Source organism: Salmo salar, chromosome ssa13 (assembly GCF_905237065.1).
Source record: "Salmo salar chromosome ssa13, Ssal_v3.1, whole genome shotgun sequence".
In the NCBI taxonomy this organism is placed as follows: Eukaryota; Metazoa; Chordata; class Actinopteri; order Salmoniformes; family Salmonidae; genus Salmo; species Salmo salar.
The window spans coordinates 25,458,662-25,484,523 of NC_059454.1; the positions used below are offsets into that span (position 1 = coordinate 25,458,662).

The 25,862-nt window shown below is 42.7% G+C and overlaps 1 protein-coding gene across 1 annotated transcript in view; it reads left to right on the plus strand.

The window, feature by feature from the left end:
* Window positions 1-12,679: 12,679 nt before the first annotated feature.
* Window positions 12,680-25,862, plus strand: part of LOC106566720 (rho-related GTP-binding protein Rho6-like) — a 30,064-nt gene continuing 16,881 nt past the window's right edge. Inside the window, exon 1 of the mRNA XM_014135033.2 lies at window positions 12,680-12,728. The gene's annotated coding sequence lies outside the window, so the exon portion shown is untranslated. The remainder of the gene's footprint in view (window positions 12,729-25,862) is intronic.

Genomic DNA, 25,862 nt, shown 5'->3' on the forward strand with positions numbered 1-25,862 from the left:
ACACTATCTCTGTTTTCTGGCAATAATCACACTTTCCTGTTGGATGCTTTCCTATCACATTTAAAGTCGTATTCAACCGGCTGTGTCTCAACCCTTAATCTTGTAAAAATAGTCTCCTTTCTTCTGTCCCTTCCTACTGTCCTCCCCGACTTTCTTCTGTACTTGAAATAAATGCCTGACATAAGTATCTCTATTCCACAGCTCCTGCCATCTCTGCACACTCACTGTCCATATTAGGCTTTTTGCCTCTGCCTCGCTCATTGAAACTACAACATCAACATCTGCATGACTAAGTGCTTGTTTAGCCAGTACAGTACTTCAACTGCCTCGTTCCCCTCCACCCCCACATGGGCTGGGACCCAAGTAACTCTTATCTGTATACCCATCTGTCTAATCCTGCCATGGGTTTGTAATACATCATAAAGCAGGTTTTGTCTGTTACATGAGCTAAAGGACTGCAGACTCATCAACACTGCACATGAATCAGAGCAAATAACTACTCTGTTGGACAATACTTTCTCCGCCCACTGCAAGGCTAAAAGTGTGGCCATCAGCTCCGCCGTATATACAGCCAAATGATTTGTAATATGTTTCCTGACTGCCACCCCACGATCCTGCACTACAAATGCTGACCCAGTACTTCATGTCCTTGGATCTTCTTAATTATCTGTGTAAATGGCCACACAATCCATATACACAGTATCCAAACGTCTATTTAAAAAATCAGATGGATCAACACCCTCCCTAGTCTCTCCAACACTTCTAGATCAACTACTGGAAGCAAGAGTAGCCATGGTGGGTTTACAGGAATAGCTACTGTTGGACTACACTCCCTTCCATACAGTCCCATCTCCCTCGTCTGAGTATTACCCACCCACCCAAAGCTTGTGTTCTGTCCTCACTCATGTTCCCAGCATGCCTGTAAAATCGCTTTCGCAGGATGAGACACCGCATGTCCCTGTAGGTTGACCCAATATTTAATTGCCAGCGGCTGTCTCCTAATCCGCAATGATATGTCTCCCATCTCCACCTGTAGTGCAGACTTAATGGCGCTGGAGGAGATGGCTGCCATTTTAAGGGCTCTTAACCAATTGTGCTATTGTGTTTTTTCACATTATTTGTAACTTATTTTGTACATAATGTTTCTGCCACTGTCTCTTATGACCGAAAAGAGCTTCTGGATATCAGAACAGCGACTACACACCTCGTATTGGAAAAGTTTTTTTCTTTAACAAGTCGGAAGTGAAGGATTTACTTCAGACACCCGATAAGGCCCACATCCCCGTCATTCGCATGAGAAAGAGAGGGAGATATCGAGGACGTAGGTCGGCGTACCTTGTAAGGATCCAACGGCGAGTGGGAAATCTGCCTCTACCATCAGTCCTGTTAGGCAACGTACAATCATTGGATAACAAAATAGATGAGCTACGATCACAAACAACCTACCAATGGGGAATTAACCTGTTTAGGATAGGGGGCAGTATTTTCACGGCCGGATAAAAAACGTACCCGATTTAATCTGGTTATTACTCCTGCCCAGAAACTAGAATATGCATATAATTATTTGATTTGGATAGAAAACACCCTAAAGTTTCTAAAACTGTTTGAATGGTGTCTGTGAGTATAACAGAACTCATATGGCAGGCTAAAACCTGAGAAGATTCTATATGGGAAGTGCCCTGTCTGACCATTTCTTGGCCTTCCACAGCCTCTTTATCGAAAATAGAGGATCTCTGCTGTAACGTGACATTTTCTAAGGCTCCCATAGGCTCTCAGAAGGCGCCAGAACGTTGAATGATAACTCTGCAGTCCCTGGGCGAAAAACAGTAGGGCTTTTGGAAAGTGGTCGTTCTGAGAACAATGACACTGGTGCGCACGTGCATGTGAAGACTCCATTTTCTATTTTCAGTGTTTGAACGAAAACAACATCTCCCGGTTGGAATATTATCGCTATTTTACAAGAAAAATCGCATAAAAATTTATTTTAAACAGCGTTTGACATGCTTCGAAGTACGGTAATGGAATATTTTGACTTTTTTGTCACGATACGCGCCGGCGCGTCACCCTTCGGATAGTGTCTTGAACGCAAGAACAAAACGCAGCTATTTGGATATAACTATGGATTATTTGGGACCAAAACAACATTGGGTGTTGAAGTAGAAGTCCTGGGAGTGCATTCTGACAAAGAACAGCAAAGGTAATCCAATTTTTCTTATAGTAAATCTGAGTTTGGTGAGTGCCAAACTTGGTGGGTGTCAAAATAGCTAGCCATGATGGCCGGGCTATCTACTCAGAATATTGCAAAATGTGCTTTCACCGAAAAGCTATTTTAAAATCGGACACCGCGATTGCATAAAGGAGTTCTGTATCTATAATTCTTAAAATAATTGTTATGTTTTTTGTGAACGTTTATCATGAGTAATTTAGTAAATTCACCGGAAGTTTTCAGTGGGTATGCTAGTTCTAAACGTCACATGCTAATGTAAAAAGCTGGTTTTTGATATAAATATGAACTTGATTGAACAAAACATGCATGTATTGTATAACATAATGTCCTAGGAGTGTCTGATGAAGATCATCAAAGGTTAGTGCTGCATTTAGCTGTGGTTTTGGTTTTTGTGACATTATATGCTAGCTTGAAAAATGGGTGTCTGATTATTTCTGGCTGGGTACTCTCCTGACATAATCTAATGTTTTGCTTTCGTTGTAAAGCCTTTTTGAAATCGGACAATGTGGTTAGATAAAGGAGAGTCTTGTCTTTAAAATGGTGTAAAATAGTCATATGTTTGAAAAATGGAAGTTTTTGCATTTTTGAGGTGTTTGTAATTCGTGCCACGCTCTATCATTGGATATTGGTGAGGCGTTCTGCTAGCGGAACATCTAGATGTAAGTTAAAAACTATAATATCTTATGTTTCACAGAGTTGTGGCTGAACGACGACATGGATAAAATAAAACTGGTCGGGATTTACGCTGCATCGGCAAGATAGAAGAGCTACCTCCGGTAAGACAAGGGGTGGCGGTCTGTGTATATTTGTAAGCAACAGCTGGTGCACGAAATCTAATATTAAGGAAGTCTCAAGGTTTTGCTCGTCTGAGGTAGAGTACCTCATGATAACCTGCAGACCACACTATTTACCAAGAGAGTTTTCATCTATATTTTTCGTAGCTGTCTATTTACCACCACAAACCTATGCTGGCACTAAGTCTGCACTCAATGAGCTGTATAAGTCCTAGTGGCCGTGGACTTTAATGCAGGGAAACTTACATCTGTTTTACATAATTTCTACCAGCATGTTAAATGTGCAACCAGATGAAAAAAACCTCTAGACCACCTTTACTCCACACACAGAGACATATACAACGCTCTCCCTCACCCTCCATTTGGCAAATCTGCCCATAATTATATCCTCCTGATTCCTGCTTACAAGCAAAAACTAAAGCAGGAAGCATCAGTGACTCGGTCAATAAAAGAAGTGGTCAGATGACGCAGATGCTAAGCTACAGGACTGTTTTGCTAGCACAGACTGGAATATGTTCCGGGATTCTTCTGACGGCATTGAGGAGTACACCACATCCGTCACTGGCTTCATCAATAAGTGCATCTATGACGTCCTCCCCATAGTGACCGCACGTACATACCCCAACCAGAAGCCATGGATTACAGAAAACATCGCACTGAGCTAAACGGTAGAGCTGCCGCTTTCAAGGAGCGGGACTCTAACCCAGATGCTTATAAGAAATCCCACTATGGCCTCAGACGAACCATCAAACAGGCAAAGCGTCAATACAGAACTAAGTATCAGGGCTTGCAAACTATTACAGACTACAAAGGGAAGCACAGTCACGTGCTGCCCATTGACACAAACCTACCAGACGAGCTGAATGACTTCTATGCTCGCTTCGGGGCAAGCAACACTGAAGCATGCATGAGAGCACTAGCTGTTCTGGATGACTGTGTGATCACGTCTGTTGCCATGAAGTGCTTTGAAAGGCTGGTCATGGCTCACATCAACACCGTCATCCCAGAAACCCTAGACCCGCTCCAATTTGCATACCGCCCTAACAGATCCACAGATGATGAAATCTCTATTGCACTCCACACTGCCCTTCACCACCTGGACAAAAGGAACACCTATGTGAGAATGCTATTCATTGACTACAGCTCAGCTTTCAACACCATAGTGCTCTCATAACTCATCAATAAGCTAAGCATCCTGGGACTAAACACTTCATTCTGCAACTGGATCCTGGATTCCTGATGGGCCACCCCCAGGTGGTAAGGGTGGGTAAAAACACATCTTCCACGCTGATCCTCAACACGGGGGCCCCTCAGGGGCTCCTGTACTCCTTGTTCACCCATGACTGCATGGCCAGGCACGACTCCAACACCATCATTAAGTTTGCAGATGACACAACAGTGGTCGGTCTGATCACCAACAACAATGAGACAGCCTATAGGGAGGAAGTCAGAGACCTGGCCGTGTGGTTCCAGGATAACTTCTCCCACAACGTGATCAAGACAAAGGAGATGATTGTGGACTACAGGAAAAGGAGGACTGATCACGCCCCCAATCTCATCGATGGGGCTGTAGTGGAGCAGGTTGAGAGCTTCAATTTCCTTGGTTTCCACATCACCAACAAACTATTATGGTCCAAACACACCAAGACAGTCGTGAAGAGGGCACAACAAAACCTATTCCCCCTCAGGAGACTGAAAAGATTTGGCATGGGTCCTCAGATCCTCAAAAGGTTCTACAGCTGTACCATCGAAAGCATCCTGACGGGTTGCATTACTGCCTGGTATGGCAACTGCTTGGCCTCTGACTTCAAGGCACTACATCGGGTAGTGCGTACGGCCAAGTACATCACTGGGGCAAAGCTTCCTGCCATCCAGGACCTATATACCAGGCGGCATCAGAGAGACTCCAGCTACCCAAGTCATAGACTGTTTTCTCTGCTACCGCTTGGCAAGCGGTACCGGAGCACCAAGTCTAGGTCCAAGAGGCTTCTAAACAGCTTCTACCCCCAAGCCATAAGACTCCTGAACATCTAATAAAATGGCTACCCAGACTATTTGAATTGCCCCCCCCCCCCCTCTTTTACACCGCTGCTACTCTCTGTTGTTATCATCTATGCATTGTCACTTTAATAACTCTACCTATATGTACATATTACCTCAATTACCTCGACTAACCGTTGGCCCCACACATTGACTCTGTACCGGTACCCCCTTGTATATAGTCTCGCTATTGTTATTTTACTGCTGCTCTTTAATTTTATTTCTTATTCTTGTTCATTTAAAAAAAAAAAATACTGCACTGTTGGTTAGGGGCTCATATGTAAGCATTTCACTATAAGGTCTACACCTGTTGTATGTGGCGCATGTGACTAATACGATTTGATTTGATATTTGGTATAAGACCAAGTCCATATTATGTAAGAACAGCTCAAATAAGCAAAGAGAAATGACAGTCCGTCATTACTTTAAGACATGAAGGTCAGTCAATCTGGACATTTTTGAACGTTTATTCAAGTGCAGTTGCAAAAAAACATCAAGCGCTATGAAGAAACTGGCTCTCATGAGGACCGCCACAGGAAAGGAAGACCGAGATTTACCTCTTTAGCAGAGGATAAGTTCATTAGAGTTAACTGCACCACCAATTGCAGCCCACATAAATGCTTCACAGAGTTCAAGTAACAGACACATCTCAACATCAACTGTTCAGAGGAGACTGTGTGATCAGGCCTTCATGGTCGCATTGCTGCAAAGAAACCACTACTAAAGGACACCATTAAGAAGAAAAGACTTGCTTCGGCCATGAAACATGAGCAATGGATATTAGACTGGTGGAACTCTGTCCTTTGGTCTGATGAGTCCAAATTTGAGATTTTTGGTTCCAACCGCCGTGTCTTTGTGAGATGCAGAGTATGTGAACGGATGATCTCCGCATGTGTGGTTCCCACCGTGAAGATTGGAGGAGGAGGTGTGATGGTGTGGGGGTGCTTTGCTGGTGACACTGTCTGTGATTTATTTAGAATTCAAGGCACACTTAACCAGCATGGGTACCACAGCATTCTGCAGCGATACGCCATCCCATCTGGTTTACGTTTAGTGGAACTATAATTTGTTTTTCAACAGGATAATGACCCAACACACCTCCAGGAAGTGTGAGTTGGGAAGAGTGGGACTGTAGAGTGAAGGAAAATCAGCCAGCAAGTGCTCAGCATTGGTGGGAACACCTTCAAGACTGTTGGAAAAGCATTCCAGGTGAAGCTGGTTGAGAGAATGCCACGTGTGTGCAAAGCTGTCATCAGGGCAAAGAGTTGCTTTTTGAAGAATCAAAAATATATTTTGATTTGTTTTAACACTTCTATGGTTACTACATGATTCCGTATGTGTTATTTCATAGTTTTGATGTCTTCACTATTATTCTACAATAATAGAATAAAGAAAAACCCTTGAATGAGTAGGTGTGTCCACACTTTTGACTGGTAATGTATATATCACTATTTAATAAAATGAAAATCACCACCCCATCAACTTTTTGCAGTAAAATCTCATACACCCAGGTACAGTGAGGGAAAAAAGTATTTGATCCCCTGCTGATTTGTACGTTTGCCCACTGACAAAGAAATGATCAGTCTATAATTTTAATGGTAGGTTTATTTGAACAGTGAGAGACAGAATAACAACAACAAAAATCCAGAAAAACGCATGTCAAAAATGTTATAAATTGATTTGCATTTTAATGAGGGAAATAAGTATTTGGCCCCCTCTCAATCAGAAAGATTTCTGGCTCCCAGGTGTATTTTATACAGGTAAGGAGCTGAGATTAGGAGCACACTCTTAAAGGGAGTGCTCCTAATCTCAGCTTGTTACCTGTATAAAAAACACCTGTCCACAGAAGCAATCAATCAATCAGATTCCAAACTCTCCACCATGGCCAAGACCAAAGAGCTCTCCAAGGATGTCAGGGACAAGATTGTAGACCTACACAAGGCTGGAATGGGCTACAAGACCATCGCCAAGCAGCTTGGTGAGAAGGTGACAACAGTTGGTGTGATTATTCGCAAATGGAAGAAACACAAAAGAACTGTCAATCAAATACTTTTTTCCCTCACTGTACTACTCTGCAGCTGCCACCTACACTCATTAAAAACCCACTACCTCATTCCACTACTTTGACTCTATTTGCTCCTGCACCATGCCAACAGCATGGGAGGACAGAACACCACCCCTCAACACACCCTGTAACTCTTCTGGTCAAATCTTGTGTACCCAAATACTTCTCTGCAGCTGCCACCACAACATCTATTCTCTATAATTGACATTCCATTTCTGTTGTACAGTTGATAACCAATGCTATGAACGGTAAGAAGCCAACCTTAATGAATCATATATCACTCGTTGGCCTATCCCTCTGTGCTGGCACAAATCTACTACTCACCGGGATCCTCTCAGGATCCCTCACCTTTGACCCATCCTCCTCCACTTTCTTCACTGCCTCAGCATATGACACCCTCTGCACTATTCTGACTCTAGCCACTTCAACCTGCCTCCCTCGCACCCCTACAGTTCACACACACTAGTTTATCCACCGAAATACACAATCCTCTGTCCCATGCCCTCCTACACACTTCCCACATCTTGTAATCTCCTTCCTTCACACAGCTGCAACATGACCATAAAAGAAACTGCATGGTCAATCTGAAGTCTGCATTGCCCGAAAGAAGTCTGCATTGCCTGTAAATGCAGCATTTATGGTGATATGGCCTCTGCATAAGTCAGTGCATTCATACTTATTGCGCTTCACCGAGCAGTGCAGAACTTTTGTGAAGGAAATTGTCAAGGAATTGAGTTTGTGTTTACACAGGACCTTCCGACCTCACCTACCATCAACCAATCATGTCAAATTTGAGAGGCACATGCACGGCGATGGGGTACGGAGCTCAATTTGGCCTCTGCATGCCTCCCGAGGCCCGCAATTGCATCATCCATAGGCGCCACCGACCACATTTTCAGATCAAGCATAAATTGGCTCTAAATGTTGCACCTGAAACAGCGCAGGGGATTCTGCACAAAAGCTCTAACAGGATAACTGATATACTGTATCCTAACATGACTTTGTCTGGTAGAGACTCTGAATTAAAACTCTAAAGGACTGACAATGACTCCACGCTCCCCTCCGGTTCTACTTCGTACCAAACGGAGGTGGTTGCCCTGCTCCGGAGAGGAAAGCAATTCACAGGCTGGAGCAACGAACCGCCCTTGCTGTCTCTGTCTGGCCGGTTTCCCCTCTTTCCACTGGGATTCTCTGCCTCTACCCCTATTACGGGGGCTGAGTCACTGGCTTACTGGTGTTCTTCCATGCCGTCCCTGGGAGGGGTGCGTCACTTGAGTGGGTTGAGTCACTGACGTGGTCTTCCTGTCTGGGTTGGTGCCCCCCCTTGGGCTGTGTCGTGGCGGAGATCTTTGTGGGCTATACTCGGCCTTGTCCTGGGATGGTATGTTGGTGGTTGGAGATATCCCTCCAGTGGTGTGGGGGCTGTGCTTTGGCAAAGTGGGTGGGGTTATATCCTACCTGTTTGGCCCTGTCCGGGGGTTTCATCGGATGGGGCCACAGTGTCTCCTGACCCCTCCTGTCTCAGCCTCCAGTATTTATGCTGCAGTAGTTTATGTGTCGGGGGGCTAGGGTCAGTCTGTCACATCTGGAGTATTTCTCTTGTCTTTTCCGGTGTCCTGTGTGAATTTAAATATGCTCTCTCTAATTCTCTCTTTCTCTTTCTTTATTCTCTCTCTCGGAGGACCTGAGCCCTAGGACCATGCCTCAGGACTACCTGGCTAGATGACTCCTTGCTGTCCCCAGTTCACCTGGCCGTGCTGCTGCTCCAGTTCCAACTGTTCTGCCTGCAGCTATGGAACCCTGACCTGTTCACCGGACGTGCTACCTGTCCCAGACCTGTTGTCCCAGACCTGCTGGAACCCTGACCTATTCACCGGACGTGCTACCTGTCCCAGACCTGCTGTTTTGAACTCTCTAGAGACAGCAGGAGCGGTAGAGATACTCTCAAAGATCGGCTATGAAAAAGCCAACTGACACTTATTCTTGTGTTACTGACTTGTTGCACCCTCGACAACTACTATGATTATTATTATTTGACAATGCTGGTCATTTATGAACATTTGAACATCTAGGCCATGTGCTGTTATAATCTCCACCCGGCACAGCCAGAAGAGGACTGGCCACCCGTCATAGCCTGGTTCCTCTCTAGGTTTCTTCCTAGGTTTTGGCCTTTCTAGGGAGTTTTTCCTAGCCACCGTGCTTCTACACCTGCATTGCTTGCTGTTTGGGGTTTTAGGCTGGGTTTCTGTACAGCACTTTGAGATATCAGCTGATGTAAGAAGGGCTATATAAATACATTTGATTTGATTTGATTTGACAGTTATTTTCCCAGGTCGTGTAATGCAGAGCGCACACTCCCTCTGTACAGCAGAAATGCAAAAAATCTACACGATTCCACTTCGAGTCACTTTCACCGACCCAACATTCCCCAACCTCTTCTCCACCCAATCTGACACCACATATGGATCAGCCAGAAGACATGGATCCATTCTCTTCAAATATCTTACTCCCACTGGGAAAAAACATATTTATCACCATCGGGAGGAGGCTCAAACTCGGCGGTCTTCACCACACCTGCCACAGCAGTTCATTTCATCCTCACTCTCGTCAAGTTCAATTTCCTTCTGCAGCACACCATATTTACTCATAATATGTTCCACTTTCTTCCTTTTTTTTCCTGCCCGCCTTCTTACCAACCTCTATGGGTTCCCCTGACTCCATCTCCTAATCCGACAAACATTTGGGCGTACCCGCCATCTTGTCCATAGGCTAGGCATCTGTAGTCCGTTCAGTGATTATTCATAGCAGCTACAAAAGGTAAAGGTTCATGTGAAAGATGTTGCGTGTGTTTAATTACCTGCTCATTTGTCACACTAAATAAGATCATTTTCATGAGATGATATCATTCATGATTTTATCTTCCTGACAGACATATGGCATCTTATTTTACTCTGCAAATGATGACTGGATTGACAGATTCACAATTCACTTTAATATTCTCTGGTTTGATGTAAAACTTTCTGTTTATAAAATGGTTCTTATGGTAGTCTACTGCTGTTCATTGACACAGGCCTAAGTGGTGATGGATTGCATTTTTCCTCTATGACCATCAGATGGCGATGCAATGTCAGCTAATCTCTTCCTGAAAGATTGCCCATGTGTGTGATGCCTCTCCATAGATACCCGCTCATTCACGCCCACCACACTGCAGTTTCTCAGCAGAGGAGATAGATTGGGTAGATGTGCCCCCTGTTAATGGAATGATTCATGTGTTTCTCAGGGGCTCCTCAGAACCCAGCCAACAGGTTCTAAATTCTGAACCCAGACAGGTACCTTTTGCTCCCCCATTTATAGCCCACCATGCACTGTTGGTGTGTGTGTGTGTGTGTGTGTGTGTGTGTGTGTGTGTGTGTGTGTGTGTGTGTGTGTGTGTGTGTGTGTGTGTGTGTGTGTGTGTGTGTGTGTGTGTGTGGATCATGTATGTTTGCTATACCTGGAGAATGTTGACCTTCAGGTGTACAAGCCCATTTCAACATGCAGTGACTTCGGAAATGTATTCAGACCCCATGACTTTTTCCACATTTTGTTAAATACATTTTTTTATTAAATAAATAAAAATCCTCAGTAATCTACACACAATACCCAATAATGACAATGCGTAAACATGTTTGTAGAAACTTTTGCAAATAAAACATATATAAATAACAGAAAAAATGTATTTATATGAGTATTCTGAGTGGCAAGAGTGGTAGAGAGGCCAGACGGAAGCCACTCCTCAGTAAAAGACAGCCCGCTTGGAATTTGCAAAAAGGCACCTAAAGACTCTCAGACCACGAGAAACAAGATTCCCTGGTCTGATGAAATCAAGATTCAACTCTTTGACCTGAATGCCAAGTGTCACGTCTGGAAGGAACCTGGCACCATCCCTACGGTTAAGCATGGTGGTGGCAGCATCATGCGGTGGCATGTCTTTTAGCGGCAGGGACTGGGAGACTAGTCAGGATTGAGGCAAAGATGAACGAAGCAAAGTACAGAGAGATCGTTGATGAAAACCTACTCCAGAGCACTCAGGACCTCAGACTGGGGCGAAGGTTCACCTTCCAAAAGGACAACGACCCAAAGCACACAGCTAACACAGCTAAAGCAGGAGCGGCTTCGGGACAAGTCTCTGAATGTCCTTGAGAAGCTCAGACAGAGCCCGGACTTGAACCTGATCGAACATCTCTGGAGACACCTGAAAATAGCTGTGCAGGAACACTCCCCATCCAACCTGACAGACCTTGAGAGGATAATTGCTGCCAAAGATGCTTCAACAAAGTACTGAGTAAAGGGTCTGAATACTTATGTAAATGTGATATTTCTGTTTTAAATATCTAAAAACCTGTTTTTGCTTAGTCATTATGGGGTATTGTGAGTAGATTGATGAGGGAAAAAAACATTTAAATCAATTTTAGAATAAGGATGTAACTTAAAATAATGTAGAAAAGGGAAGGGGTCTGAATACTTTCTGAAGGCACTGTATGTAGCCTTAGAAACAAGGTTAATGAAATCAATAAATTGCTTACATCAGATAACATTCATTCTCTGAATCTCACTTAGATAATTGCTTTGATAGAGTGGTACCAACATATGGTTATGAAATCTACAGACAAGTCAGGAACGACAATGGGGGAGGTGTTGCTGTATATATTCAGAGTCATATATCTGTAAAATAATATGGCCATAGGTTCACCTGCCTCACCTAAAGCCTATTCTTGTGGGAACTTGCTGTAGACCACCGAGTGCAAAAATTCTGTATTTTGATAATATGTGTGAAATGCTTGAAATGTGATATTAAAACCTGTTGGGGCTCGGGGGCAGTATTGAGACATTTTGAAAAAAATATGTGCCCATTTTTAACTGCCTCCTACACCAACTCAGAAGCTAGGATATGCATATTATTAACACATTCGGATAGAAAACACTCTGAATTTTCTAAAACAGTTTGAATGGTGTCTGTAAGTATAACAAAACTCATATTGCAGGCAAAAACCTGTGAAAAATAGATTTTTAAAAAAAGTGAATTTTGTGACTGTACTATTTAGTGTCATTGTTTTATAGATACCATAGTGAGAAAGGATTCATTTCGCAACACCTACGGCTTCCACTAGATGTCAACGATCTTTATAAAGTTGTTTGAAGCGTCTATGATAAACAGAGAGCAAATTAGAATCCAAGGAAGTTGACATGTCATCACTTCATTTTTTTGCGCCTGCGCATAAATCTGAGAAGCGTGAGTTTGTCATCATTGTTTATCTAGACATAGGATAGGTTGTGTGAAAATATTACTGATGTTTAACGTTAAAAATGGACCAAAAGATTAATGCTAAACAACATTTGACATGTTTGAACGGACGTAAATAGATTATTTACTAGGTTTTTTTAGCTTTTCGGCGTGATTTTACACTCCCACCACCACGTTTTGTGGGAGCATAATGAACGCTAAGTACTTGGTGTTATTTGGACATAAATTATGAACTTTGTCAAAAGAAACCACATTTGTTCCGGACCTGGGATGCCTTCCGGACCTGGGATGCCTGCCTTCTGATGGAGATAATCAAAGGTAAGGGGATATTTACAATGTTATTATCGATTTTAGATGATGCTAACTGTATAGCATAGCCTGTTGTTCTTAGCATAGCACCCCGTTTATTGCAAAATGTGATTTCCCAGTAAAGTTATTTTGAGATCTAGCCATTCGGTAGCAATTACGAGATGATAATATATTATTCTTTGAATGACAATATTATAATTTACCAATGTTTTCGAATAGTAATTTTGTTATGTTCACCGGAAACATTTCAGAGAAGAAAAAAATCTGAATTTCACGCTACTGTAAAATGCTGTTTTTGGATATAAATATGCACTTCATGGAACAAAAAATGCATGTATTGTATAACATAATGTCTGATGGAGATTGACAAAAGTTAGTGCATAATTCTAGCTGGTTTCTGCTTTTGGTGACGCCTGACCTTGAATTGAAAATGGATGTTTGTACTTTTGTGGCTATGTACTGTCCTAACATAATCGAACTTTATGCTTTTGCCGTAAAGCCTCTTTGAAAATCGAACAATGTGGTTAGATTAAGGAGATGTTTATCATTTAAATTGTGTAAAATAGTTGATTGTTTGAGAAATTGAAATTATTAGATTTTTGATGTTTTGAATTTCCAGCCTTGTTAGCAATCCCGACTCGGGGTTCATTGCTAACCTGTAGCCCCAACAGGTTATTAAGACAGAGGTGTATTTTCTGGGTGACCTAAATATTGAATGGTTTTCATCAAGCTGTCAACTCAAGAAAAAGATTCAAACTGTAACCACTGCCTACAATCTGGTTCAGGTAATCAGTCAACCTACCAGGGTATTTACAAACAGCACAGGAAAAAAAGTAATCCACCTGTATTGATCACATCTTTACTAATGCTGCAGAAATCTGCTCTAAAGCTGTATCCACACCCATCAGATGTAGTGATCATAATATAGTAGGCATAATCTAGAAAAAACAAAGATGGGCCTAAAATTGTGTATATGAGATCATACAAGGGGTTCGGTAGTGATTCCTCTGTTGAAGATGTAAATAATATTTGCTGATCTGTTGTTTGTAATGAGGAGCAACCAGATTCCACACTTGACGTATTTATGAAGTTGGATTGATGAGGATTAAAAAAATGGTATGTTACAGACGGACGAGGCAAAATGGCAAATAAGTCTGGCTGCACAGGTTGTTGATATACTGTAAATTCAGATAAAAAATAAATACAAATATTTCACCTTTATTTAACCAGGTAGGCTACTTAAGAACAAGTTCTCATTTACAACTGCGACCTGGCCAAGATAAAGCAAAGCAGTGCGACACAAACAACAACACAGAGTTACACATGGAATAAACAAACATACAGTCAATAATACAATATAAAAAAAGTCTATATACAGTGTGTGCAAATGAGGTACGAGGTAGGAGAATGAGGTAATGTGGTAGGAGAATGAGGTAATGTAGTAGGAGACATTATGTTGCCTAAACTAAACAAAAAGAAGGTGAAACTGTAGTATGATAAAGAGAAATTATATAAAGGATGATAGTAACATAGTTTTAAAGTACCTTAAATTACATTTTGGGCAAAAAGATGAACTCAGTTCCATCCTTCATTGAATCAGATGGCTCATCACAAAACCCTTATGATTTTGCCAACTCATTTCATGACTAAGAGTAGCAAAATTAGGAATGACATGCGGACAACAAACTCTGAACCTTCGAATCCATGCATAACTGACCAAATTATGAAAGACAAGCATTGTTATTTGAATTCTGTAAAGTGAATGTGGAAGAGGTGAAAAAAGTACTGTTGTCTATCAATAATGACAAACCACCTGGTACTGACAACTTGGATGGAAAATTACTGTGGATGGTAGCGACTCCCATTGCCACTCCTATTTGCCGTCTCTTTAATCTAAGCCTACAGGAAAGTGTGTCCTCAGGCCTGGTTCAAACAGGCAAACAAACAGCCTGCTACTGTTAAATGGTGTTTGACCAGATACAATGTTATTTCACAGAAAACAAATGAACAACTGACTTTCAGCCCACTTATAGGGAAGGGCACTCAACATGTAAGGCACTAAAACAAATGACTGATGATTGATTGAAAGAAATTGATAAGAAGATAGTGGGCGCTGTTTTATTAGACTTCAGTGCAGCATTCGACATTACCGATCATAGTCTGCTGCTAAAAAAACACATATTATGGCTTTACATCCTCTGCCATATCACAGATCATGAGTTACTTATAGCTGTCTTGGCCCCTTACTTTTTTACATTTTTACTAATGACCTGCCACTAGCATTGAGTAAAGCCTGTGTGTCTATGTATGCTGATGACTCAACACTATACACTTCATCTGCCACAGCAAGTGAAATCACTGCTACACTTTACAAAGAGCTGCACTCAGTTTTAGAATGGGTGGCAAATTAATAAGCTAGTCCTAAATATATCAAAAACTAAAATCATTGTATTTGCAATAAATAATTCGCTAAACTAATGTGGCAATTGAACAAGTTGAAAAGACTAAACTGCTTGGTGTAACCCAAGATCAGGGTTTCCCAAACTTGGTCCTGGGGCCTCCCAGGGGTACATGCTTTGTTTTTTGCCCTAGCTCTACATAGCTGATTCAAATAATCAACTCATCATCAATACAAAACGTGCACCCCTGGGAGGCCGCAGGACAGAGTTTGGAAAACCCTTCCCGAGATTGTAAACTGACATGGTCAAAACATGTCATGACGCAACAGAAGCTATGATGGGGAGAGGTCTGTGAAGGTTGAGAGCAGCTGAGTGAGAGTTGAGTGGATGCTCACATCACAACACAGAGCTGTTCCACTCTCCATCCCTCTCTGCTCTGCAGCATTGAGAGCTCTCTCCTCTACTGTGAGGGTGCTTTTGTTAAAGCACCGCTACTCTGGAAGTCACCTACTTAGAGTCTCTTAGATGCATCAAAGCTGAGCAGGTCTATATAATTAATGAGAGAAGTGAGAAAGTGAAATTGTGTTGAAGGTTATCTTCAGAACATTCATATAGGAACATCTTTACAACCAGGTAGAATCAGGTAGAATCAGACAGAGAGTGTGGAAAAAAGAGAGACAAGGACATAGAAAGAGAGAGAGAAAGAGTGTGGGAGATAGAGAGCACATGTCACACAGTGTACAGTACACATTGTTCATATGGTATATGTAAAAGCAATAGTTGATGATATTTCTCTGTCCGCTTTTGTACATAATCTAGGTCATGCATTCTATTCTACTAGGTAGAATGTTTTTTTTTCTATATTTTTTTTACCACTTTTTCTCCTCAATTTCATTATATCCAATTGGTAGTTGTCTTGTCCCATCGCTTCAACTCCAGTACAGTCTTGTCCCATCGCTTCAACTCCCGTACGGACTCGGGAGAGGCGAAGGTCGAGACCCATGCGTCCTCTGAAACACGACCCTGCCAAGCTACACTGCTTCTTGACACACTGCTCACTTAACCCGGAAGCAAGCCGCACCAATGTGTCAGAGGAAACACCGTACAACTGGCGACCATGTCGCTAAACCCTCCCCTAACCCGGACGACGTTGGGCCAATTGTGCTCCTCCTCATGGGTCTCCCAGTCGTGGTCAGCTGCGATACAGCCCGGAGTCGAACCCGAGTCTGTAGTGATGCATCACGCACTGCAAGGCTTTGGAGGGGACTGTGCTATTTTGTTTGTTTTTTCGCATTGTTTGTAACTCATTTTTTACATAATGTTGCTGCTACCATCTCTCATGACCAAAAATAACTTCTAGACATCAGAACAGCGGTCACTCACCTCGAACTGGACAAAGATTCTTTCTTTAATGAGTCCGACTCGAGGGATATACTGCTTTGTCAAGACAAGGCCCAAATCCCCGTCATCAGCGTGAAGAAAAGACAGAGAAAAAGGGGGAGGAGGGCAGGGTGCCTTGTAAAAATTTGCAGACGAGTAGGTAAAGCACCACTACCCTCGGTATTATTGGCCAACATGCAATCATTGGAAAACAAACTGGACGATCTACAATTAAGACTATCCTACCAACGGGACATTAAAAACTGTAATATCTTATGTTTCACTGAGACTTGGCTGAACGACGACAAGGAAAATATAGGGCTGGCTGGCTTCTCCGTGTTTCGGCAGGACAGAGCAGCTACGTCTGGTAAGATGAGGGGCAGGTGTGTGTGTCTATGTTTCAATAACTGCTGGTGTGCGATGTCTAATATTAAAGAAGTCTCGAGGTATTGCTCACCTGAGATAGAATAACTCATGATAAGCTGTAGACCCCACCACACTGTAGACCACATCTACCAAGAGAGTTCTCAAATATATTATTCGTAGCTGTCTATTTACCACCACAAACCAATGCTGGCACTAAGACCGCACTCAACGAGCTGTATAAGGCCGTAAGAAAACAAGAAAATGCTAATCCAGAAGCGGCGCTCCTAGTGGCCGTGGACTTTAATGCAGTTAAACTTAAATCCTTTTTACCCAATCTATACCAGCATGTCACATGTGCAACCAGAGGAAAATAAACTCTAAACCACTTTTACTCCACACACAGAGAAGCATACACAGCTCTCCCTCGCCCTGCATTTGGCAAATCTGACCATAATTCTATCCTCCTGATTCCTGCTTACAAGCAAAAACTAAATCAGGAAGTACCAGTGACTCGCTCAATATGGAAGTGGTCAGATGATGCGGATGCTACGCTACAGACTGTTTTACTAGCACAGACTGGAATATGTTCCGGGATTTATCCAATGGTATTGAGGAGTATACCACCTCAGTCACCGGCTTCATCAATAAGTGCATCGACGACATCGACCCCACAGTGACCGTACATGCATTTCCCAACCAGAAGCCATGGATTACAGGCAACAGCTGCACCGAGCTAATGGCTAGAGCTGCCACTTTCAAGGAGCGGGACACTAATTTGGATGCTTATAAGAAATCCCGCTATGCCCTCAGATGAACCATCAAACAAGCAAGCGTCAATAAAGGACTAAGATTGAATCCTACTACACCGGCTCTGATGCTCGTCGGATGTGGCAGGGCTTGAAAACTATTATGGACTACAAAGGAAAACCCAGCCACTAGCTGCCCAGTGACACGAGCCTACCAGACGAGCTAAATGCCTTTTATGCTCGCTTAGACGCAAGCAACACTGAAACATGCATGAGAGCACCAGCTGTTCCGGAAGACCGTGTGATCCCACTCTCTGTAGCCGATGTGAGCAAGACCTTTAAACAGGTCAACATTCACAAAGCCGCAGGGCCAGACAGATTACCAGGAAATGTGTACTCAAAGCATGTGTGGACCAACTGGCAAGTGTCTTCACTGACATTTTCAACCTCTCCCTGACCGAGTCTGTAATACCTACAGACCACCATAGTCCCTGTGCCCAAGAAAGCGAAGGTAACCTGCCTAAATGATTACCGCCCCATAGCACTCACGTCGGTAGCCATGAAGTGCTTTGAAAGGCTGGCCATGGTTTACATCAACACCATCATGCAAGATACCCTAGACCCACTCCAATTCGCATACCGCCCCAACAGATCCACAGGTGACAATCTCAGTAGCACTCCACACTGCCCATTCCCACCTGGACAAAAGGAACACCTATGTGAGAATGCTGTTCATTGACTACAGCTCAGTGTTCAACACCATAGTGCCCACAAAACTCATCACATTGCTAAAGACCCTGGGACTAAACACCTCCCTCTGCAACTGGATCCTGGACTTCCTGACAGGCCGCCCCCAGGTGGTGAGGGTAGGCAACATCACATCTGTCACGCTGATCCTCAACACTGGGGCCCCTCAGGGGTGTGTGCTTAGTTCCCTCCTGAACTCCCTGTTCACCCACGACTGCGTGGCCAAGTACGACTCCAACACCATCATTAGGTTTGCTGACAACACAACAGTGATAGGCCTGATCACCAACAACGATGAGACAGCCTATAGGGAGGAGGTCAGAGACCTGGCAGTATGGTGCAAGGACAACAACCTCTCTCTCAATGTGAGCAAGACAAAGGAGCTGATCATGGACTATAGGAAAAGGAGGGCCGAACAGGCCCCTATTAACATCAATGGGACTGAAATGGAGTGGGTCGAGAGCTTCAAGTTCCTTGGTGTCCACATCACCAACAAACTATCATGGTCCAAACACACCAAGACAGTTGTGAAGAGGGCACGACAACACCTTTTCCTCCTCAGGAGAATGAAAATATTTGGCATGGGTCCCCAGATCCTCAAAAAGTTCTACAGCTGCACCATCGAGAGCATCCTGACCGGTTGCATCACCACCTGGTATGGCAACTGCTCGGCATCTGATCGTAAGGCGCTACAGAGGGTAGTGCGTACGACCCTGTACATCACTGCGGCCAAGCTTCCTGACATCCAGGATCTATATACTAAGCGGTGTCAGAGGAAGGCTCAAAAAATGGTCAAAGACTACAGTCACCCAAGTCATAGACTGTTCTCTCTGCTACTGCATGGCAAGCGGTACCGGAGCGCCAAGTCTAGGACCAAAAGGCTCCTTAACAGCTTCTACCCCCAAGCCATAAAACTGCTGAACAACTAATCAAATGGCCATCTGGACTATTGAAGTTAGTCCTCCCCTTTGTTTTTACACTGCTGCTACTCACTGTCTATTATCTATGCAGAGTCACTTTACAAATGACCTTGACTAACCTGTACCCCTGCACATTGACTCGGTACTGGTACCCCCTGTATATAGACTCGTTATTGTTATGTACATTTCTTGTGTTACATTTTGATTGATTAGATTTTTCTTTACTATAGTTTATTTAGTAAATATTTGACTAACTCTATTTCTTGAACAGCAATGTTGGTTAAGGGCTTGTAAGTAAGCATTTCACGGTTAGGTCTACATGGTTGGATTCGTCACGTGTGACAAATCAAATTTGATTTGATTTGCAGTGCCTTAGACCACTGCGGCGCTCTGGAGGCTACTAGGTCCAGTTTCATAGATTTTCTGATGTGTTTTCTTGCTTGATCATATGACATATGCGATTATCCTTGAAATAGAAGGCAGGTGTGTGTGATGATGATTTACACTAATGATGGCCTGAGGCCGAAATGTTGGTGTTTGGTTGTCACCTTTCATTTATGAACTTTCTTGATTTTTTGTGCACCATGATGTTTAAATAAACAAGCCTTAGTTTTAGATTTTTTTCATTTTTTTCAACAGTGTGCGGGTCTCCATGTCTTCCAGTACACAATGTTACCATACAATGTTGCACATGATATACAGTTCCATAGCACCCTTTCCATTGCCCCAGTCATTCAGAGAGCTGCTCTCAGCCAGGATACAGAACAGAATAACAGTGACTATGGCTACGCAACAAGGATGAAAGTTGAAACAGTCTTAAGTCTCTATGTACATTCTAATTATAGTTACATTCAATTCAAATTCAAATAACTTTAATTTCCCGGAAGAGAACTTCATGTGTGGTGATGAATGGTACGTACAAGACACATAACAACATAGAACACAAAAACATGTATGCTACAGTATAAAGGAATATAAGCATTCTGTGCAATCCCATGGTATATACACATATATACAAATAAACATTTCAAGAATTAATGAGTTTGATGGATGTTGGCACAAAACTAGAAGCTGCTCTCTTAGATTTGAATGGGATAGCTCTATACCTGTGCCCAGAGGGTTGGGGTTATACTGGTCATTTAGTGTGTGTTTTGACAAATGCTATTTGTTCCTCCTTCTTCCTCACTCGATTTTTACAAATGTCAATGAGGGGTTCCTGGCTTGCTCTGATGACCTTCCCACCGATTATGATTATCCTGTTTAATGGGTTCTGACTTGTGTTCCCTAGAACACCAAATCACCCCACAATATTAAAGACAGATGGATTCTATAAAGCATATATAAAATGCTTGGAGGATTGATTGGTATACATCAAACTTCCTCATTTTGTTAAGAAAGAACAGGCGTTGATGACATTGTTTTGACACAGCTTGTTGTAAATTATGGTTCCTAGGTATTTGTAGTCCTCCACTCACTCAATGATCTGTCCATTAATCTCCAGGCTGGGATGGTAGATTGGTCTCTTCTGAAGTCAATGACCAGGTCTTTGATTTTTGTTGCATTGAGGTCCAGGTAGTTCTGCCTACGCTACAGTGAAAACCGGACAATTTCAGCCTGAGTTGCCTGCTGTGTCCATAATTACTGTGTCATCCGAATACTTAATGCACATCATCTCTGGGTCTGAGCTCCTACAGTCGTCTGTGTACAGGGTGAATAAAACAGGCGAGACGAAAGAGCCTTGTGGTGAGAGATGGTTCTGGACGAGCTGCAATGACCATTGAATCTAACTAGCTGTTCTCTATTTGTCAGGATGGAGAGGACCCAGAGAATCAGATGTGGATTGAAATTCATGTTCTGGAGCTTTTGACCCATTAAGTGAGACTTGACTGTATTAAAGGCAATAAAGAAATCCACAAATGCCACCCTGACTTATTGTATATCTTGGGCTTCTCCGGGTGGGTATTGTATGTTTGCATGTAGTTCATACAGTTTGTTGCACAGGGATTGGACATTGGCCAGCATGATAGAGGGTAAAGGCCGGCATGCCTGCTTACCGGCTAATCTCTTGAGCCTCTGCCTCACTCCTCCTCTCCTCCCTTGCTTCCTCCTAGGCTGTCCTAGCCAAACATGATCACAGGACATACCATATAGACCACAATTTAGAGAGATCCATGACTGGTTGGTGTTGGGGGAGTAGCGGGGCCAATGGGGAAGAGTACGGGGGTCTGATTGGTCCAGTAGAGGTTCATAGTGATACAAGATCCCCAGACATATGTTACATCCTCAAGGCCACACTGTCCCATCTGGTCAATCAATCTCTTTCTCTCTCTCTTCTCTTCTACTCATCCGTCCATCTCTCTCTCTTTCCCTCTTTTTCTCTCTCTGCCCTCTCAGAAGCAGAAGACACATTTTGGTTGTTTGCTGTAACATATGGACAATACAGTTGTATTGAATTCTATTCTATTAGACCATACATTCATACAGCATCCTGTAACATCGCCTTTTCCTTTGTCCACATCCTTCTAAAGATGTCAGCATGCTTCAGCTCGGGTGGTGGCTAAAAGAAGTTGGCTAGGCGAACTGAACGAGTGTGCTTGCTTACTCCCTTAAAAGACCTTCGCTTGAAAAACGAGAAAGAAGTGGCAATAGTACTGTTTATCCATTTTGAGATGCCGTAGCCAGTATACACTTCCTAAAAATAGTCAGAATTAATCTAAGATAACTCAAGAAACGTTTTTGTCAAGGAGATCTTAGTTGCACAATTTTACATCTAACTAAGATGTTTGGTGCAGTATTTCTCAATGAAAACATTTGCATGAAAATGAGTCATCTCTCTGAAAACAAAGACTTTATTAAAGAATCCCTACAGTTGACCAATCATGGATGAAGGGGCGTAAACTTGGCTCCCAAACTTTGGCTCGAACAGCCGAAAAAACCCTTACCGAAGCCCAATTCAAACAAAAACGTCACAAAATGTCGTCATAATACATGCATAAACTCTTCCGAATTGTTTTAGATGGGAAATGTGATGGAAATGTTATGTTGGTGCTTTTCTATTTACCAAGTTCTATGTCCTATGTTTGTGCTTTTCTAATAACCGTTTTCTGTGTTCATGCAAGTGACTGATTGAACAAACCCTCACTATCAGTATCTGCAATTTGGCAGTACGCCCAGACCCATGTTTTGAGAACGATATCTCAGTTTCAAGGTAACAGCTTAGAGAGAAGAAGCCTCGTGAGGTAATGTTCTGTCACTTGCGTGACCCAGTATTGGTCGGTCACATGAATGAAGCCAATGTTAATGATGAATGAATTATGAATATGCTAAATCATGCAAATATGACTTGTGTGCAGTACATAAGAGAACTAACGGGACTGCTGCATTAGAGCTCCTGACAGACATTCACTATGGTGCATCAAGTTTGTTGGAACCTCTCTGGCGTGCTAACAATAAACAATGATTCATTTAAGATTGACATTGAGTGTCCCTGTGTAAGAATTTCCACAACAATTTGATCTCACTGCAGAGTTACAGGTCAGGGAGTTATATGGATCAAATCAAATCAAAGTTTATTTGTCACATGCGCTGAATACAGCAGGTGTAGACCTTACAGTGAAATGCTTACATACAGGCTCTAACCAATAGTGCAAAAAAGGTATTAGGTGAACAATAGGTAGGTAAAGAAATAAAACAACAGTAAAAAGACAGGCTATATACAGTAGCGAGGCTATAAAAGTAGCGAGGCTACATACATACACCAGTTAGTCAGGCTGATTGAGGTAGTATGTACATGTAGATATGGTTAAAGTGACTATATGATGAACACAGAGTAGCAGTAGCGTAAAAGAGGGGTTGGCGGGCGGTGGGTGGGACACAATGCAGTTAGCCAATGTGTGGTAGCACTGGTTGGTCGGTGTAACGGCCGTCGTTAAAATGAGACCAAGGTGCAGCGGAGGATGTGTTCATCTTTCAAGATATTTAATGGATCGCATGAACACTACAAAATAAACAAAACGACCAGCAACAGTTCTGTCCGGTTACACACTAAACAGAAAACAATCCCCCACAAAACCCAAAGGAAAAACAGGCTCCTTATGTGTGACTCCCAATCAGCAACAACGAACTACAGCTGTGCCTGATTGGGAGCCACACACGGCCCAAAACAAAGAAATACAAAAACATAGAAAAATTAACATAGAACGCCCACCCAGTGTAACACCCTGGCCTAACCAAAATAAAGAACAAAACCCCCTCTCTATGGCCAGGGTGTTACAGTCGGCCCAATTAAGGTAGTATGTACATGAATGTATAGTTAAAGTGACTATGCATATATGATAAACAGAGAGTAGCAGCAGCGTAAAAAGAGGGGTTGGGGGGGGGGGCACAAAATGCAAATAGTCCGGGTAGCCATTTGATTGCCTGTTCAGGTGTCTTATGGCTTGTGGGTAAAAACTGTTGAGAAGCCTTTTTGTCCTAGACTTGGCACTCTCCTTACGGAGAAATTCCGACCATCCGGCAGACCCAATCTGGTGAGATTTGTTATTGAAGTAAGACAAAAACAAAGGAAGAAAAACTAAGATGATAGGGGAGTATAATTAGAAATCTATATGAAGAATCAGGAAGTAATAACAACCTATACACAACATCCAGTCGAAGCTATCAACTGCCTTTTCTTTCATGCCTTTTCTCTCAGAGTTCGACATGGGTCCACGTGGAGTGAGCATGGAGAGAGATCCCGTCCAAACTTGCTAACGTCATGCTAATCAACTTGTTGTTTTATTAATATCAACATGTTTTAATTGCATTATCCATGAACTATAGCATCTTCAAATGCAATAACTAAAAGCTAAACATTTCCTCTTTATGATTACATTTGTGTATGGAATCTCATTTAATCATTACCTAATTTGCATAATGCAACCCTCTCAACCACGTCTTGGTTTAATTATGCAAATTCCGTGGCTGCAAGGCATGCTGGATGTGATTTATTCTGTTGCTTATTGGTCGTGCCCAGCCTACTGAGTGACTGATGGAATAGCATTTTCTTGCGATGCAGCATGTGGATACACAACCACAACTTTGTTTACCACTGGCATCTTGATGCTCACAGTATACAACCCTTCATGGAAGATATACGTTACTTGTATATTCAATCTCTCTTAATGCACTGCCTGCTTTATTCCATACATATTCGCTCCTTGAGTATACAAGTGTGGCTCACTTACTCTCTCACACACACACACACACACACACACACACATCAAATCTATTTACAAAAATGTAAATGTACAAATTTGACAACACCATCCTGTAAAGCCCACTGACACAGAGAGAGGTGTGAAGAGATGGAAGAAAGAGGTAAGGTTGACATTACAGTTTTACTGTACATGACATTACAGCTGGGTTTAAAGGAAATAGTCAACATGATGAGAATGTATAAAGCAAAACAGAGACAATTTCAGAAAATTTGTTGTGGTGTGTTATTCTAACACAGTCCAAACTTTCATGATATTACATTTTTAAAAGTGTTTTTTAAAGGTGCTCTGAAGACCCTTCTTGCTGTGCTGTAAAGTGTCATGAGCACAAGAGTAACCTCGTTGCTATAGTGTGCTGATTTACAGTGCATTCGGAAAGTATTCAGACCCCTTCACTTTTTCCACTATTTGTTACATTATAGCCTTTTTCTAAAATGGATTACATAGTTTTTTTTGCCTCATCAATCTCCACACAATACCCCATAATGACAAAGCAAAAACAGGTTTTTAGAACATTTTGCAAATTTATTTAAAAAAATAAAAATAACAATATTACATTTCCATAAGTATTCAGACCCTTTACTCAGTACTTTGTTGAAGCACCTTTGGCAGCGATTACAGCCTTGAGTCTTCTTGGGTATGACGCTACAAGCTTGGCACACCTGTATTTGGGGAGTTTCTTCCATTCTTCTCTGCAGATCCTCTCAAGCTCTGTCAGGTTGGATGGGGAGCGTCACTGCACAGCTATTTTCAGTTCTCTCCAGAGATGTTGGATCAGGTTCAAGTCCGGCCTCTGGCTGGGCCACTCAAGGACATTCAGAGACTTGTCGCAAAGCCACTCCTGCATTGTGTTGACTATGTGCTTAGGGTTGTTGTCCTGTTGGAAGGTGAACCTTCGCCCCAGTCTGAGGTCCTGGGCGCTCTGGAGCAGGTTTTCATCAAGGATCTCTCTGTGTTTTGCTCCGTTCATCTTTCCCTCGATCCTGACTAGTATGCCAGTCCCTGTAGCTGAAAAACATCCCCACAGCATGATGCTGCCACCCCCATGCTTCACCGTAGGGATGGTGCCAGGTTTCCTCCAGATGTGACGCATGGCATTCAGGTCAAAGCGTTCAATCTTGGTTTCATCAGACCAGAGAATCTTGTTTCTCGTGGTCTGAGAGTATTTAGGTGCCTTTTTGCAAACTCCAAGTGGGCTGTCATGTGCCTTTTACTGAGGAGTGGTTTCCGTCTGGCCACTCTACCATAAAGGCATGATTGGTGGAGTGCTGCAGATAGGGTTGTCCTTCTGGTAGGTTCTACCATCTCCATAGACAAACTCTGGAGCTCT